The sequence below is a fragment of the Ochlerotatus camptorhynchus genome, unplaced genomic scaffold (assembly GCF_037179485.1).
Source record: "Ochlerotatus camptorhynchus isolate MF236.1 unplaced genomic scaffold, CSIRO-AGI_Acam_v1.1 ptg000134l, whole genome shotgun sequence".
NCBI lineage: Eukaryota > Metazoa > Arthropoda > Insecta > Diptera > Culicidae > Ochlerotatus > Ochlerotatus camptorhynchus.
In genome coordinates, this window is record NW_027040624.1 from 110,711 (window position 1) to 127,097 (window position 16,387).

A 16,387-nucleotide genomic window follows, 5' to 3' on the forward strand; every position below is an offset into this window, starting at 1 on the left:
GAGTGCTGACCACGTTTTGCGTCCATTGCTGCAATGGACGCGCTCTGACCCTCTGACCCAGCAATTTGCCATACAATGAAACTACTGAAAGCGGCTCCAGTTCTGATGGAGGAGGCTTTTTGGATAGCGGAAGATAAACTGTTTATTGTGTTGTACCTTTTGACTATAGTTTTAAGATGTATTGTATAGTGACCAAGAATCCTTGGCTCTGTAAAGTTAATTCGGTTGAGTCTTATCAAATAAATTAATAAACAACAATTAGGCTCAATCGGATTAACAGATTGAGGTGACTGAACTGGTGGTAGAACGGAGCGGTTAGATGACAAATGTTGTAGATTTCGATTGTATTTAGATTGATGGGTTGTCAAATCACTATTGTGTATATTAAACAAATTTTGTTTGATTTCGCGCTTGAAAGTACCACTTGTTTTGACTTTTCTTAGCTTTTCTCTATGCGGATCCATCTTTCCGAGTTCAATGTGCAAACAGAGTGGTGGGAGATTTTATGATACATTTTATTTAGCCTAAAAAGCAACAATAAATGCGTTTTGCTCTCACCTGAAATCAAATAGGTTTATGATTGCATTAATATTGATAATTTACGTTTATTAAGTATTTTATCATTACTCTCATAAACAAACATCTCGTAGGTTTATGAATGGTATTGAAGCTAGTTTTATCATGGTTTAGAGTGGATTAAAATTATTTTTAAAACCAGAGAGTTTTTGCATTTATAACTATTTTGGATCGAGAAATAACACGTAAAACACCGAGATTTAGCACATAATCAGACCGCGTGTATTAATAACTTGTTACATGGAACAAGAACATAAAAAATGGAATGCTGTTGACAGCTTTAAGGCTTGCGCACAATGCATAAGTTTCCGCCAAAAAACCAGAAAACTTATCCATTGTGCGCCGGCCTTTAGAGTCACACATAAACATAAACAAAAAGAGCTGTGCTATATATTTCAGTGTACACGCTTATCGGAAATTTTCCACTTCATCACCCCTGCTCAATTTCAGACCGCGGAGAGGTTAAGTTCCTCCCGCAGACGACGAAACGGTCCACATGGCAATGATTTCGTCATGATGTCAGCTATCTGTCGTTCTGATGGAACGTACTCTAGCCGGATACGCCCCTGCTGAACCAGACTTCTGATGAACCGTAGTTTGACGTCAATGTGCTTCAGTCTGCCACGATCCTTCGGATCATTCACCACCGTTATTGTTGACTGGTTATCTTCATGATACGTCACAGGAACTGTTAGCTGGTAACCCAGCTCCTTCAGCAACCGTATCAGCCACACTCCTTCGCAAACCGCTGTACTAAGTGCGAACAATTCAGCCTCTGTCAACGATACAGTTTGCTGTTTTCACAGCACAGCCAAAAACTCGGAAAACGTATCCCGTCACTGAACGTCGATCGATAATACTGTTCGCCCAATCTGCATCGCAATACGCCGAAACAATATCCGCCTGTACTCCAGCCTAATATCTACTGTACCTTTGATGTACCGGAGAAGACGCTTGAGGTGCGTCCAATGTTCTTCTGTTGGCAAACTTTGAAGCTGGCTGTAGAAGTTTACCGCCGCACATAGATCCGGACGTGTTGTCAAGCTAACATACATCAAACAACCTATTAGCTCTCCGTATGGTCTCGAAGTTCGGTTCGATTCTTCCCCTTTCTCAAGCCTGAGGTGACATTCTATAGACACGGAACTTGGCTTGCAGTCCGCCATGCCAAAGCGGTTGAGCAAACTTTCCAGGTATCGACGCTGACTAATTCGCAAAATTCGGTTTTCCATGTCTCGTTCGATTCGCATACCAAGTAAATTGGTAACTTCCTCAGCGTCAGTCATGTCAAACTCCTTCAAAAGGCAGGATTTGACGATTCGAATCTCCTGCAAACTGTGTCCGATTACGAGGATATCGTCCACGTATAAGATCAGATAGATCATCACATCTTTCTCGCCTCGCCAATACAGACACTGGTCATTAGTACTCCTTTTGAATCCCAATCTAGCGATGAACCGATGGAATCGGTCATTCCAGGCTTTAGAGGCTTGCTTGAGGCCGTATAATGAATTGTGCAATCGGCAGACCAAGTTTTTCCTTCCTCGAAAACTTCAGGCTGTGACATAAAGATTTCTTCGCTCAAGTCTCCGTTGAGGAAAGCCGTGCGAACGTCCATGTGGTGCATCAACATTCACTCTTGATTAGCAACAGCCAGCATAGTCCTCAACGTATCTAGCTTCACGACCGGCGAGTAGATTTCAGTGTAATCAAAACAAAAACGTTGACTAAAACCCCTCGCGACAAGGCGAGCTTTATAACTATCCGGATTTCCAGATTCTCCAGGTTTCACCCGAAATACCCACTTACACGAGATCGGCACACGATCCTTGTTGAGCTTCTCCAGTGTCCAGGTCTTGTTCCGTTGCAGGGAATCCATCTCGTCCTGTATAGCTGCTTGCCATTTGGGCCAATCAGCTCTCTGCTTCAAGCCCGTGATTGTAGTAGGAAGATTCTCGACGTATTCCATAGCACTCAACGCCATACCAGCAAACATCATGTCATAGTCTTTGACCCAAACTGGTGGCTTTGTGAATCGATCAGATGATGTTGTCTCAGGCGTTTTACCAGCTTCTTCAGCACGTTCCGCATCACTTACTTACTTACTTAACGATCCTGCACACATCCAGGGGTGCAAAGGGCCTTTGTGAAAGATTTTCATCCTGGACCATTACTAGCTTTGACCTTGACCTGTGCCCAAGTCAAATTTCGGTCAACGTTCTTAATTTCACTGTTTAGGCTCCGCCCCCACGAGCCTCAGGGTCTGCCTCTGCTGCGATGTCCTGCTGAATTCCAGTCCAGTGCTTGCTTGCAGATTTCGTTTCCGCTCCGTCGTAGTGTGTGACCGACCCACCTCCACTTCCGTTCACGAATTTCTGTCTCTATCGGCTTCTGATGGCACAAACGATGAAGCTCGGAATTTGAGATCCAATTGTGGGGCCACCAGGCACAAATTATGTACCGCAGGCATCGGTTGATAAACACCTGCAGCTTCTGAGTGTTCTCCGCTGATACACACCATGTTTCACTGGCTTATAACAGCACAGACTTCACGTTCGAATTAAAAATTCGGATTTTGGTGCGTCGACTGATCTGATTTGCTCTCCATACATTTCGCAAACTGGAAAAAGCAGCCCTCGCCTTCTTAATCCGTGCACCTATGTCGCTCTTGGTGCCGCCGTCCGACGCTATCTGGCTGCCAAGATATTGGAAGCTTTCGAGTTTCTCCACTGCCTACCCAGCTACCGTGAAATTGGAACGGTTTTCCGTGTTGACATCCAACGGTTTGGTCTTGTTGACGTTGATGGTTAGACCTGCTTCAGAGGAACGTTCCACAAGGTCGTCGAGCTTACTCTGCATGTCAGAGCGCCGTTGTGCTAATAACGCAACATCATCAGACAAATCGAAGTCGTTGAGATGCTCCATGGTAATAGCATAGAGGTAACTCTAAGACCAGAAGGTAATCCCGGTACGTCTTTTTGTACCAAGGGTATATAATTGTACCAACTGCAAAAAGTTGGTACACAGCTGCTTTTTGTGACAACAAGCCCCGTTGTGGCAAATGTAGCCAAGACCACATGGAGGGTGCTTGCCAACAGGAAGTACCTAAATGTGCTTACTTTGGCAAAGAACCTCTTCATGCTTAGCGGGGATTCATTGAAAAAGTCGAACAAATCGGTAATTGCTGCTCCATCTGATCCTTGCTGCAGCTATTCCACTCCACCGCTACCTAATAAAGGTAATCGTAAAAGGTTACCAAAAATAAACACCACGTCTACTCGCAATTCAAAGAAAACTCTCCCGTCCAAGCGAGGAAAGATTAAATTTAAGGACATTGTGGATAATATTTTGAATGCCCTCGGCTTTCCCGACGAATCGCCACTTCGAGGGCTTATTGACCTGCTTGTTCCTATAGTCGGAAACTACTTCAAGCAATTGACTGTATCATGGCCCCTCATTAGTGAATTCATATCTTTCGATGGATAATTCGTCGAGTGAGGATCAAGATATGATCACTTTATTACAATGGAACTGTCGTAGTTTAATACCTAAATTAGACTCGTTCAAGTATTTGATTCACAATTCTGATTGTGATATATTTGCAATATGTGAAACTTGGCTTTCTTCTGAAGATGAACTAAACTTCCACGATTTTAACATTATCCGCCTGGACCGAGATGATTCATATGGTGGCGTACTTTTGGGGATCAAAAAGTGCTACTCCTTCTATAAAATCTCAATCCCAATAATTTCAGGCATTGAAATTGTCGCTTGCTAAATAAATGTGAAGAACAAAGATCTTTGCATAGCTTCTGTATATGTCCCTCCAAGGACTTCCATAAACCGCCGTCAGCTTTGGAGTTCAGTTAATATCCTTCCATCTCCAGTTCTAATACTGGGCGATATGAACTCACACGGTACTGGTTGGGGCGAATCATACGATGACAATAGAGCGGGTATTTTCTATGATTTGTGCGACGATTTCAACTTGACTATCTTGAACACTGGTGAAGCAACACGTATAGCAAACCTTCCTGCTCGAGAGAGCCGTCTTGACATATTTTTGTGCTCTAACTCACTATCATTAGATTGTCTGTGGAAGGTTATCAGTGATCCCCATGGTAGTGATCACTTACCAATTTTTATTTCAATCAAAAGAAACGACGTGTTCCAAGTGCATCCCTCAAAAGAAGACCCGCCACCACTGGATGGGATGACGAATGCACAAAGTTGTATCTTGAGAAATCCGATGCCTTTAAGGGGAAGCTTACCGGCCCGAAAATAAAAAAAATATTTTCGGTACATTTTTATTTCTTTAAAAATATTGGGAAAAAATATCAAACATCAACGAAAATCAGTTTGTTCCTTAGATTTTTGTCAAAAATTACATGTAAAATTTTTTTTCTATCTCATCATAAAAAAAAAATTGGACTCTCAGCAAAACCGAAAAGTCGATGTTTTGTGGTTTTTTGAGTCCAACTTTATGCCATAATGACTTATAAAAAATGTTTTTGAACGTTAATTTTCTTTGAAAAATTAAAAAATATGTGATTTTCTTAAAATTTTGATATCCAATATTTTTAGAAAAATCAAAACGTAATTATTTTTTTCGGAGCGGTGAGCTTCCCCTTAAAGATTATCGTAGACATGAAAGATCTGAGCTTTTTGAAAAAATATCTAAAGTTTTAAAAAAAGCTTAAAAACTTACTAAAAGCAAAGAAACTAAATTACTGGCGTACTTTTATCGAGGGACTTTCTAGAGAAACCTCGATGACAACGCTTTGGAAAAAGGCTCGCTATATGCGAACCCGCTCATCTTCCAATGAGAGTGAAGAATACTCCTCACAATGGATATTCGACTTCGCTAAAAAGGTTTGTCCAGATTCTGTTCCAGCACAACCAACTTTACGGGATACAGCCCGAAGTAACGGTTCTCTGGATGAACCATTCACAATACTGGAATTTTCAATGGCACTTCTTTCATCGAATAACTCTGCTCCGGGAAGCGATATGATCAAATTCGACCTTCTGAAAAACCTCCCCGATATCGCTAAAAGACGATTACTTAACCTATATAATTCATTTATGGAATTCAATATAGTTCCACCAGCATGGCGACAGGTTAAAGTAATAGCTATTCAAAAGCCTGGGAAACCAGCGTCTGATCACAATTCTTACCGTCCGATCTCTATGTTATCATGCCTGAAGAAATTATTAGAAAAAATGATCCTATTAAGACTTGACCATTGGGTTGAATCAAACAATCTACTTTCAAATACGCAATTTGGTTTTCGAAAGAGTAAAGGAACAAACGATTGTCTAGCGATGCTTTCATCTGATATTCAACTGGCCTTTACGCACAAGGAGCAATTGGCTTCAGTATTTTTGGATATAACGGGCGCATTTGATTCGGTTTCCATAGACATACTGTCAGACAATTTGCACAGTAGTGGATTACCCGGTATTTTGAATAATTTCTTGTATAATTTGCTGTCAGAGAAACAAATGACCTTCAATCTAGGTCAACTGACAACTTCTAGAATTAGCTACATGGGCTTACCCCAAGGTTCATGTTTAAGTCCCGAACAACCGAACAACCATCCTTTCGGTTTTAGAGTACAGTATTGAATCCTTTGGTAATAGAACACTTTGAGAAGCTGCTCGACCAAAATCCTCAAACAAGATTCATGAGTTTGTACTATGAGTACATGACGCTGAAGGTTGGTCCTTCTTCATTAATCTCCAATCGTGATTGCTTTCAAGCCTTCTATAGTTCCTCTGTAAATTTTGATCTGACCATGATGCAAGAAATCCATGGAATACCAGATCACCATCGGTCAATGGTTGTTCCCTCAATTTTTGCAATCAAGTACCACCATGTAAGTAACGATAAAAGATTTTTCACAGATGGGTCAACCATAAATGCTTCCACTGGATTTGGTGTATTTAATCAATTTCATAGCGCCTCCTATAAACTGCAGAAATCATGCTCCGTGTACGTTGCGGAATTCGCAGCTATATTTTACGCAGTAGAGCGAATTGCCTCACTACCTTCTGACCATTATTTCATTTTACGGATAGTCTTAGCTCATTGGAGGCTATTCGTTCAATGAGGCCGATGAAGCACTCCTCGTATTTCCTGCCTGAAATACGAACTAAACTGAGTGCTTTATCTAACTGCTCCTATACTATCACCTTAGCTTGGGTCCCATCTCATTGCTCAATTCCGGGTAATGAGAAAGCGGACTCATTGGTTAAGGTGGGCGCTATGGAAGGCGATATTTTTGAGCGACAAATTGCCTTTAACGAATTTTTCTCCATTGCTCGCCAGCAAGTCCTTATCAGTTGGCAACAAAAATGGAATGATGGTGAATTGGGAAGATGGTTACATTCTACTCTCCCACAGGTGTCGAACAAACCATGGTTCAAAGGGTTGGACATGAGCCGCGACTTTATACGCGTTATATCAAGGCTTATGTCCAATCACTGCTCGTTAGACTCGCACTTCTATCGAATTGGGCTCTCAGGCAGCAATTTATGTGCGTATAGCAACCCGCGATACCCGTTAGAGATGTCTTGGCGAGCCGAGACCTTGACTATTTGAATTTAATTTATGTGTTTTTAAAGCGGATAGATTTGAGGATTTAGAAGTTAGTGTCATCTTGTGTTCTCCCAAGTTGTTAGCTACCCATCGGTGTACCCCCATGTTTGTCTTTTTCATCAGAGTGTCGCCTAGTTCGAAATCAAGAGCACATTGCTCTCCAAACCTTGTGTTCACAATCCCTACCCTGCCATCCATTTGGTACAATTTGTTACCCCTAACCTCGAGATAGCCGCGAGTAATCGTCCCCCGCTTTACTAACGTTAGTTTTAAGTAATTTTGTTATCTAAACAATGAATATCGGGTCCGCAAAGCTACAGCAAATGAGCCTGGAAAAATAAACGAATTATTAAAAAAAAAAAAAAAAGTTTACCCATTCTTTGGTAGGTTCAATTTTGACCGATCTAGGTGGATTCTACCCAAATTTGGGGAGTTTTGAAATAGCATGTGCGCCGCCGTCAGAATCAAGGTGGCTACATATAGGTGTTCTAATGTGTCAAATTCATGATTCAGCCATGTTGGATTTTTGTATGGGACAGCGACCGAGTTTGTTTACAATTTGCTCTAAAACCGCACTTTTCCCCCCCGCGACCTCCATTTATATACCCACCATGGTCAGAATCTGATCAAAATGGAGACACGGTGTTTTGTGAAAACCTATTTTCAAACCATGTATGCAGCTGTGAAAAAATGGGGGAATTTTGAAATCATAAAATGGGTGAAAAAATACCCATTTAAAGAATCAGTTCACGGTTGAATAATGGGTATATTTTATACCCACTAATGGGTGAAAAAACACTTCGAAATTTCATCGTCTCATTTCCGGAATGCAAACATATTTAGCGAAAATAGACGATCTCCGGAAAATGTTAGAATCTGAAACATTGAAGAGGCTTACGGATAAGTCAATACAAATTATCCAATATGGTATTTTAATATTTCGTGTAAAATTTGAGCGGAACACTTGCATTTGTTTTCAATGTATTAGAAAGTTTTTACATCAACGAGCGCTTGCATCCTTTATTTGTAAAAATGGGTATTTTTTCACACATTTTACGATAAACACAATTTAAGATAATGGGTGAAAAAACACCCATTTATTGACAGACCACCCATTTACCCATTTATGAGTAAACCATAGTTTACCCATTAAATGAGGAGGGGCACTTTTAGCGGAAATGGGTATTTTTATACCCATTAATGGGTTTTCGCGAAACGCCGTGTAGAGATGTCGGTGGAAAAGCAACTTGACATGCGTTACACCTGTCATTTGACGGACGAACCCTTTCGTCAACGCTGACGGTGACACAGTACTTATGCCACTTCACATCGTTGCTGCGTCAGTCCGTGAATTTTGAACAGATTCAAATTTAAAGCTGACGCTGACGCAGTATTGTGGGTTTCGTTTTCGGGTAAATTAAGTCCTTGAGCACTGATTTTTTGCATGAAAGCGCACCATATTCCAGAGCAACATTTTGAAAAAACTTAAGTTACCCCCCTGACGATAGTAAATAAATAAAAGCAGAAGCCGTAATTTCCCCTTTAACATTTATATTTCATGATGTTTAAATAATAATGATTATTGTAATGCGTGTTCTAACTCCCCTGTCGAACCAGGGATATATGATACACATTCATAGTTTTCCATTGCCCTTTTCTCATTTTTCTTCGCGCTCGCAGCACTGCGTGGAATGTCTACTCAAAATTTCGTTCAATATTCCATTTAGCATGAATGGCTATACAAGCAAGCACAGACCAGAGGTAGTTTGAGAGGCAATATGAATGTATACGTTCTACGACACCAATGCAGCCGTGAATTGAGCATAAAGCATTGAGACAAGAGAGACAGCTTGTTCTGTGTAGCCATTTTTGTTACAACGCAGTTTAACGCGTCACTTTGAGTGTTGGGTTTGAAATAATAATTGATGTTTTTTCATAACATAAAACTTTTCCGATTTCCTATGCTCTGCGGATCAAATGATTATTTTGTAGAACTCAAAATGCAAACGAAAGAAATGTGAACTGATTATGCTATGCTTTTGGATATGTGGATTATTTTTAAACATGAAAATAGTGGTTGGACTTCACGTTACCAGAGAAAATTGGAAGAAAAGTAAGGTTGCATTCAGTTAAGTGATCCCTCAAAATACAAGAGCTACAACAACAACCCCATCTATAGCAGCAGCATGCACCGAAAAAGAGGATGAAGTAGTAAATATTTGTGGATGTGTTTGTGAAAACGAAATTTGACTGCGAGAAATATTATAGTGTTCGTGTTTAATAGTATTGTGTTTATGGTAGAAATTGAAAAAAGTAAAACATTTAAAAAATATACTAAATATCTGCTAAATAAGGGAAACAAAATAAGTGCGCATACAAATATGGAATTGATCATTGTATTCTAAATCAAATTGCAGTGCAAGTATTTGGTTTAATAATAGTGTGGCAAGCTAGAAAATAATTTAAAAATGTCCATTGGAGGAAGGTGACGATACGTTCACCTTTGAATTATTTTACTAGCTTTTTGAAGAGGAAAACTCGCAGTTTGGAGAGAAAGGTGTAAATGTGCTTGAGTTGTTTTTGATTGTGTGATGGTGTAAGAAGAAATGAATTTGTAAGGTAGCGAACATAAGCCAATGATGATTAAGTACGACGGTAATTTAAAAAGCTTGGAAGCTATTGAGTGAATGATTTTAACGTGCAATGTATGAATTACCATCAATGCTTCAAGATAGTGCAAAAGAATAAACAAAACAAAATCTCTCAAAAGGTGAAATGGAATAACCCAACAACATTATTTTGGAAGATTACATGAATTGAAAAACAACAATTGGAAATTTTTGCGGAAGAACAACGATTGGAAATTCTGCAGATTTACGTTTCTGTTTACTTGGAATCCTAACAATTTGAAGGAAAACGCAGTTTTTGCTAGCAAGGAAGAAATTGATAGGAAATTTTAAAACCCGCGGAATTCTTAAATAAATTGGTAAGTAAATAAAATGCGTCCAACTTCTGGCACAGTATTTAGTGTTACTGAGGGCAAGAGCATGGTGGTAAACAGGATTTCATTTTATTAGTAATTTTGTAGAAGATCGAATTAATTTTTATGTATATTTGACTAAATAAACCTTGAGATACCAACGTGCTTATTTCTGACATACAACCCATTAAATTTCGGCAAACATGGATCAATTCTATATGAAAATCGGTTGGCAGAGGGTTTTTGTATGTGTAATTTTTTTAGTGTCCATTTCTCAATTTGAACACACCCTTAAATTGCATGAAATAAAACCTGTATGAATAGAAGTACATTGGAATATAGCATCATAATATTGCTAATTCAGAGAAAAAATAGCATTGACAACAGAAGAATAGAGCTTTTTGACGTTTAACAACAAGCAGACCCAATCTTGATTCCCGATTCAGTTTAAAGCTGAATTAAAAACAAATTCGTCATAAATCTAACACGGTGATTAATGGATGTATTGTTTTTCCACTAATTTGTTTTCATCTTGCTCACACTTTTTCGATTTAGTTGGTGCAGTTGTGATTTAACGTCAAAAAGCTTTGGTGCTTCTATACACGCTATTTTGAGTCTACCCAGTGACTGAGTAGACTCCAATCATTCTTGCGTCAAGTGTGGAGTTGTCAAAATTTGAGTAAATAACTTTTGATCTGATGAGTAAAAACTACCTAGATTCTGGGTAAATTGATAAAATTCAGTGCTAACATTTGAAAACGGCGCAAAAGCCATTTGTAAACAAATGGTTTGTGGGCCCTTTACTCGCTACCCGAAGAACGCCCACGCAAACCAACAGCATCGTCAGGAAGGGGAAAATTTCCCCTACCCGATGTTGCTGTTGTGTCGCGTGGGTGTACTTCAAGTAGTGAGTAAAGGGCCCACAAACCATTTGTTTACAAATGGCTTTTGTGCCGTTTTCAAATGTTAGCACAGTAACAGTTTCCCAAAATTTAAAAAGGTGCACCAAAGAAAACATGTATTTAACGCAGAGTAAAAATTAAATGTTGATGTGATACAGCTTAAAACAGCAACCACGGAACTTTTTGAAAGGTAACACATGACAGCAGCTTGTTGGGAAGTATATTGAAAGTTTTCTAACTTAATACTTCGTCTAAGGGTTGATGCATATATTATGTCACGCTCTAAGGGGGGAGGGGGAATTTTAAGATTTTGTGACAAGCAATGCATTAGGTATAGGAAAAACGTCACGAAGGGGGGGGGGTAAATTTTTTGCTCGATTTGGCGTGACATAATTAATGCATGGGCCCTAAATACACGCTAAGAAAAAAGTATGCCATAGAGATTAGTGACGTTTAACGCACGCACACTAGCGGGAGCACCACCGTGTAAAGTTATTTATTATTTTCCTCTGGCTAACCCAAAAAATGTATGAAAGTAGATCTGTCAAAATGAGTTTGACATCGATTTGTTATGTATTTTCCTCGCATATTCACTAACACACTCTCACATATCGCACCAATACAACCGGACGTGAAAATCTCTATAATGCTTAAAGTTCAACCAGTTTCGAGGAAACCCATACATATTCATAAAATGCATAAACACTGGTTACTCATCGGATGAATAAACGCGTTTTCCCAAAACTGGTTAAATTTTAATGATTAATTAATGAAGACAAGTGTAACGATTTTAAATGGTTGATTTCGTATATTTCCATCATATTTTATTAAATACAACAATAATGAGGAACGTTTATTTCTTCGTGATCCTCAACATGGGAATTCTTCGGACTTTTGCTGCCGGCTTCCCCCCTTGAACCAACCATTCCGTGATGTAGGCGTGCCAGTCTTGAAACTTTTCCAGTATTCCATATCGCAGAAACTTATCTAGCATCGACGAAAACTTGCTTCGCATCCATGGCTAACTCGATCAGAGACACTTCAATCTCGGACACTTTCGACGTGTCCGGCGACCTTTTCGTTCCGTTGCCCACTGAACTCGATCCGGATCATGCTATCGTTTGAAGCCCTCTGTAATGCTCGCTGTAATGGGGATCAAAAGTTACTAAATAATGAAAGAATGTACCTTGATAGATATACTTACGATTCTATAACATTTCCCTGAAAACCATTCCCCAGAAAAGTATGTCATTTATTAGATTGAAGAAAAACTTCTTATGGTGGTAAGCTCCAACCGGTATTATCCTCGGATTAAATCCCGATCAAGAATGTCCGGCTGGTTTGATGTCGACATCAGAGTTAATCAACATAATTCTGAGCAAACATTTTTCAGATCATACAAACAGGGACGGTATTAAAAGTTAATCCGAGTTGGAGCTTACCGCCATTAATGGGTTAAGGGGTTTTAGGAGACGTTAATGGATCAAGGGGGTTTCCCTTCTTTGAAAATATAAGAAAAGGAAATAATTAATTCTTTGGATATACGATAAAGAAGGGAATACTCGCTTCTTTGAATAAAAAAACATCATTGATTCGTTAAATATATGAAAAAGAAGGGAATATTACCTTCTTTGAAAATATAACAGAAGGAAATAATTGATTCTTTGGATAAACGATAAAGAAGGGAATATTCTCTTCTTTTAATATATAAGGAAAATATATAATAAATAGCTTTTCGCAAGGGATTCGGGGTAATGACCATTTACGATAATAATGTGTGGAATTATGTTATAAGTTTGTAATCGGTAGCTCTGTAATATAAAACTGAAATATAATATCAAATGACCAATACAAAGTGATAAATTACTAGTTTCATCATCTTTTCTGGCGAATGGTTCATTCTGGGGAATGGAATTCTGGAGAATGGTTTTCTGGGCAATGTTATAGAATCATACTTACTATTAGCATCGGCCATCTCTTTGGCCTGATCCCACACATCCTGTCCAACCGTACCGGACAACAGCTGAATCTGATGTTCACTAGCTCCTCCAACTTTATTAAGGAAGAACATAGGAAACGGAATAGGAAGAAAACTTGGTTTTCGTTCCGGCACTCGATTGCGAAGGAAGCAGTATTCCATAGAGGTAACTCTAAGACCAGAAGGTCCCGAAGAAACGAGCTCAACTTTTTGGCTCAGCTCTGGTACTATATTCGGTCCCAAACTAATCGATTCACTCCTCGAAACATAGGAATATCCACTAACCCCTCATTTTATCTGTCAAACATGCGATGAGGATTACTGAGCTTCGCCTCTCTGATGAACCATTGCGTATTTACCTCTCACCCCAGCAGGCCTGGGTTCAATCCCAGTCGGCGCCGCCGGGATGTTCTGAGGCATAACATCTCTGATCACGCCTTCCTTCGGATGGGAAGTAAAGCCGTTGGTCCCCGGTTCATGAGTTGATGGGTCGATAGGTAGGGTCCAGGTGTGGGAGCTGCCTTCCTGGCACGTCGGTAGCATTGGTGCTCAGCACGGAAAACAAGATCGACGGAAAAAACAAACCAAAGGAAAAAAAAAGAACCATTGCGTAAGAGAACCAAAGTTCTAGCCTGAAGTGATAGTATCACACTTGTTATTCCTTTATTTGAAAGCCGCGTTGTAGTACGCTTACGTATAGGCACTGACGTTGGGTGCGATACTGGCGGGTTTTGCCACAAATCACTCTTATTTTATTTATTTTTACGTGGATAGATTTATTTGGGTTTGCAAGGGAATTATACTATTAAAATATTTCAGAAAGTGCCCAACAGTGCTCCTTCTACTTGCGTGACAAGTTTCGTTGTTGTTTTCATTGAGCTATTACTCAGGGGACAATGTTAAACACCATTTTTGTACATGGTATTGCAACTAATATTATATGTGCTTCATTTTGATTTGGGACAAGTGTTTGAACGTGCTTCTATTGTGACATAACCATACGTATTTTTGTGGTGCAACATAGTGGAAACGTGTGAGCGTAGTTGAAGCATATACCCTATGTAATTTAAAAATCAGCTTTTGCGGCTTCTGGTTATCCTAAAATCTAGAAAACATTATCAAATATCCTTCAATATGGGTATTTTTGGAATCGTGGTGACGTATAGAGACCGGAAATCGATGTCCGACGCCATTTTGAAATCCAAGATGGCGGCTTCCGGTTATCCTAAAATCTGGAAAACATTATCAAATACCCTTCAATATGGGTATTTTTGGAATCGTGGCGACGTATAGAGACCGGATATCGATGTCCGACGCCATTTTGAAATCCAAGATGGCGGCTTCTGGTTATAATAAAATCTGGAAAACATTATCAAATACCCTTCAATATGGGTATTTTCAGAATCGTGGTTACGTCTCGAATCCGGAAATCGATGTCCGACGCAATATTGAAATCCAATATGGCGGTTTCTTGTTATCCTAAAATCTGGAAAACATTATCAAATACTCTTCAATATGGTTATTTTTGGAATCGTGGTAACGTATAGAGACCGGATATCGATGTCCGACGCCATTTTAAAATGCAAGATGGCGGCTTCTGGTTATAATAAAATCTGGGAAACATTATCAAATAGGGTATAGAACTACTTCGGTCTTATCACCCATTTTGGGCCTATCGAGCAGAAAACATTAAATAAATCCATGATTGCAGCGTTAACAAGTCAATTATGCGTTTGATAGGATACTTTAGTTCAAAGCTACCGAACGAAATCAATAAGAACGCGTGATATGAATGTTTGCACCCTCTGGGATGCTTCCGTAGTGCCTGTTTCATAATAGCCCAGCATTTTTAGATGGGCCTTAAACGCTGTCCAGACTGGAGAGTTATAACATGTTATTACGGTTGTCAAATAATTGCAACACAGAAACCACCATCAAGATAGCGCTATAACATGTTATAACACTGTAGTCTGAACGTACTATTAGTTCCGGTGCGGGGGGGGGTTTCATGTCCTTGGGTACGAAAGTGACCCCGTTGGCTTCGTACCACTCCAGGACAACATTTGAATAGTGGCACGAACCTAGATCTGGCCAGAAGATCAGAGGGTCCTCGTGTTGCTTCAACAGAGGAAGCAGACGCTTCTGTAGACACTCCTTGAGGTAGATCTCCTCGTATACAATCCCGGTAGTCACGAACGGCATACTTCGGTTGCCACATGAGCAGATTGCTAGCCAAATCATGTATTTCTTAGCAAACTTTGTTTCTGCTTCCTTACTTCCTCCGGAATATCAAACTTGTGCTGGGCGGTGAAGAACAGTAGCCCCGGAAGCTGCTGGAAGTCCGCCTTGACGTAAGTATCATCAACGATGATGAGACAATGAGGCTTCGTCAGCATCTGGGTGTACAGTTTCCGGGTCCGTGACTTTCCCACTTGAAGGGTATTTGATAATGTTTCCCAGATTTTATCATAACCAGAAGCCGCCATCTTGGATTTCAAAATGGCGTCGGACATCGATTTCCGGTCTCTATACGTCACCACGATTCCAAAAATATCCATATGTTTTGTATAGTTTGTTGTACAAGTTTGGCAGATTCTTATCTGATACAAACCATTTTTTCCACTATGCCAGGTTTTTCGGTATGCATGATAATATAAAATGATAGAGATGAAACAGTTTTCCAAAAATGTGATGGAGATACTATACTATACTATAGGGATGGATAATAACTTCTCCATCATTGATAGGTTCTCTGCTGATAATATCACTCTCACTCCTATCAATGATAGGGATAATACCAACAATCAATACGAAACTAACGATTTTAAATTGACTCACTACTTGACTAGCCTATTGGTCCCAAGCAAATCGATTAACGTACCCCTTTCTAGTCGAAATTCCAGTACTACACTATGTTTGTTTTGATTCGCTATTAAAGTTTGACAGATAAAATGAGGGGTTCGTTGATTTTCCTATGTTTCGAGGGGTGCATTGATTAGCTTGGGACCGAAGATAGTACCAGAGCTGAGCCAAAAAGTTGAGCTCGTTTCTTCGGGACCTTCTAGTCTTAGAGTTACCTCTATGATAATACCCTCTATCATCTATCTATCATTTTTTCTATCACTGATAGGGTAGAGAACTACTTCGGCCTAATCGCCCATTTTGGGCCTATCGAGCAGAAAACTTCAAATAAATCCATGATTTCAGAGTTAACAAGTCAATTATGCGTTTGGTACGATACTTTAGTTAATAAGCTACAGAAAGAAGTCAATGAGAACGCGTGGTATGAAGGTTTGCACCCATTATTCCCAAAAACAAAAGAAGCGCTCCGACCGAATCAATTTTTATCT

The 16,387-nt window shown here is 39.7% G+C and overlaps 1 protein-coding gene across 4 annotated transcripts in view; it reads left to right on the top strand.

Moving 5' to 3' along the window:
- sbb (scribbler) overlaps positions 1-16,387 on the top strand; it is a 202,182-nt gene that overhangs the window by 36,966 nt on the left and 148,829 nt on the right. The window contains exon 1 of one of the 4 annotated variants that reach the window (XM_065220844.1): positions 8,833-10,163. The exons of 1 other annotated variant lie outside the window; for it this stretch is intronic. The gene's annotated coding sequence lies outside the window, so the exon portion shown is untranslated. Of the gene's footprint in view, positions 1-8,832; positions 10,164-16,387 lie in introns of those variants that run through there. 2 more of the 4 variants (XM_065220841.1, XM_065220843.1) reach the window with 2 other exon arrangements.